Source organism: Mandrillus leucophaeus, unplaced genomic scaffold (genome assembly GCF_000951045.1).
Source record: "Mandrillus leucophaeus isolate KB7577 unplaced genomic scaffold, Mleu.le_1.0 Scaffold840, whole genome shotgun sequence".
NCBI classification, from domain to species: Eukaryota; Metazoa; Chordata; class Mammalia; order Primates; family Cercopithecidae; genus Mandrillus; species Mandrillus leucophaeus.
In genome coordinates this window covers 1,184,821-1,187,207 of record NW_012109142.1, presented here as the reverse complement: position 1 = coordinate 1,187,207, position 2,387 = coordinate 1,184,821, and the positions used below count along the sequence as shown (strand labels likewise).

At 40.3% G+C, this 2,387-nt stretch overlaps 1 pseudogene across 1 annotated transcript; it reads left to right on the top strand.

Moving 5' to 3' along the window:
- Positions 1–1,777: 1,777 nt before the first annotated feature.
- On the top strand, positions 1,778–2,381 carry LOC105530716 (annotated as a pseudogene). Its single transcript, XR_001004687.1, has one exon. The product of XR_001004687.1 is annotated as a 40S ribosomal protein S8 pseudogene (transcript).
- Positions 2,382–2,387: the final 6 nt, after the last annotated feature.

The window sequence follows — 2,387 nt, the reverse complement described above, 5'->3', positions numbered from 1 at the left end:
AGAGAACCCTTCATGACCCTGTTTCCACCCTGGCTCCACCTCTGCCCACTTTTCACATGATCTTTAAGCTCCAAACACATAGCATATTTTTAGTTACCCGAAACACTACCTTTTCTCTTGCCTTTGCTCATTCTGTTTCCACTGCCTGGAATGACCGTCCTTGCCTTGCTAACTCCAATTTTCCCTTCCTGGCTCAGCTCAGGCAGCTGGAATCCTTCCCCAGTCCTCCCTGGCTGTGTTAGTAAGCAACCCTCTTTACAGCAGAGAGCTTGTGCAAAAATAACCCTTGTGGTTAATTGTGCTTCCCTGAAGGCAGGGCTTATTTAACTTGCACTTATGTCCATAGAGTTGGCATAGAACCTGACACTTAGTGGATGAGGCTGCTGATTGGTGTTGATACCTGGCCTATCTCCCAAAGGCTTTACTTCCTCTAGTTCATCTGAGTTATGAGTCCTATCTCACAATCCTTCCTGTAGACATCCAAAGAGTCTCATTATTTTTCCTGTCTCTGATCATAGCAATACTTTAGCAGGAGTTCTTTGAGTGTGTCTCAACACACATTATGCTTTGAGAATTCTATGTATATATTATAGGATTAATTCATTCTGAATATGCAGCTTCTCTAAGCTTGCAGGCCTTAGTTTTTGTATTTCTTTTCTTTTTCTTTCATTTTGCACTTTTAAGAAAGATAATAAAAACAACTTTGGTTTTCAAATTTTTTGAATGACAATAATTGCATATATTTATAGGGTACAAGGTGTTTTTATACATGTACACATTTTGGGATAATTAAATCAAACTAAGTGACATAGACATCACCTTACATACTTATCATTTTTTTGTGGTGACTACATTTAAAATGTACTCCCTTGGCAATTTTTCAGCATACAATACATTATTATTAACTACAGTCACCATGCCATGTAGTAGATCTCAAATACTTATCCTCCTGTCTATGTGACCAACATCCCTCCATTCCCCACTACCCTCCAGCCCAAATAACGTTCCTTGTGTTTTCATGTATTATGTGCCAGTCCACTGACTAAGTCTTTTCCTGTTACCTTATTGAATCCTCAAAGCACCACTAAGAAGTCGTTGTCTCCAACATGTAAATAGGAACCTGAGGCTCAAGCAAATAAAAAAGCTAAGTTACAATTGGGACCCAGGTCAGTTTGATTGCTTCCTGCAGTGACAAAACAAGGAGCTATGTCTGAAGTCAGAAAGTCTCTTTATTTTTGTTTTAAAAAAATTCTTAATTTAGTACTTGTAAAATGAGAACATTAACACAAATAATAAACACAATCTTGATGTAAAATTTTCCAAGATTGAATCATTGAAAAACTAGGGAGATTTGGAAAAGAATAGAATTGACATTATGTAAAAACAAATTAATTTTCCTATCTCAAAATTTTATCTGTAAATACAGACCAGAGCTAAGTGCCAAACTGAGCGACAAACCATTACAGACCAAAAGAATATTTTTTCCTATAACTCACAGTAAAATGTAAACATGACTATAAATACTGCTCATCATGATGAGTGCTTAGGGATTCTTTATTACACGTGGGAGGAGCAGTCATCTTGATAAATGTCTAGAGTTGGACTCCATTTGAGAAGTACTTCTTGTTCCAGAAAAAAAAAAATCTTCACATTGTTACCATTTTTTTGATCCTAAGTAACACTGTAAAGAGAGTATCTTACAATTTGTTCCATTCAAAATCTCCTCTGAGAGATTTTGAGCAACACATGCCATTGATCAAGAATTTCAACATTGCTCTTTCCAGCCAGCGCGGAGCGATGGGCATTTCTCGGGACAACTGGCACAAGCGCCGCAAAACCGGGGGCAAGAGAAAGCCCTACCACAAGAAGTGGAAGTATGAGTTGGGGCGCCCGGCTGCCAACACCAAGATTGGCCCCCACCGCATCCACACAGTCTGCGTGCGGGGAGGTAACAAGAAATACCATACCCTGAGGCTGGATGTAGGGAATTTCTCCCGGGGCTCAGACTGTTGTACTCGTAAAACAAGGATCATCGATGTTGTCTACAATGCATCTAATAATGGGCTGGTACGTACCAAGACTCTGGTGAAGAATTGTATGGTGCTTATCGACAGCACACCGTACCGACAGTGGTACCAGTCCCATTACGCGCTGCCCCTGGGCCGCAAGAAGGGAGCCAAGCTGACTCCTGAGGAAGAAGAGATTTTAAACAAAAAATGATCTAAAAAAATTCAGAAGAAATATGATGAAAGGAAAAAGAATGCCAAAATCAGCAGTCTCCTGGAGGAGTTCCAGCAGGGCAAGCTTCTTGCGTGCATTGCTTCCAGGCCGGGACAGGGTGGCCGAGCAGATGGTTATGTACTAGAGGGCAAAGAGTTGGAGTTCTA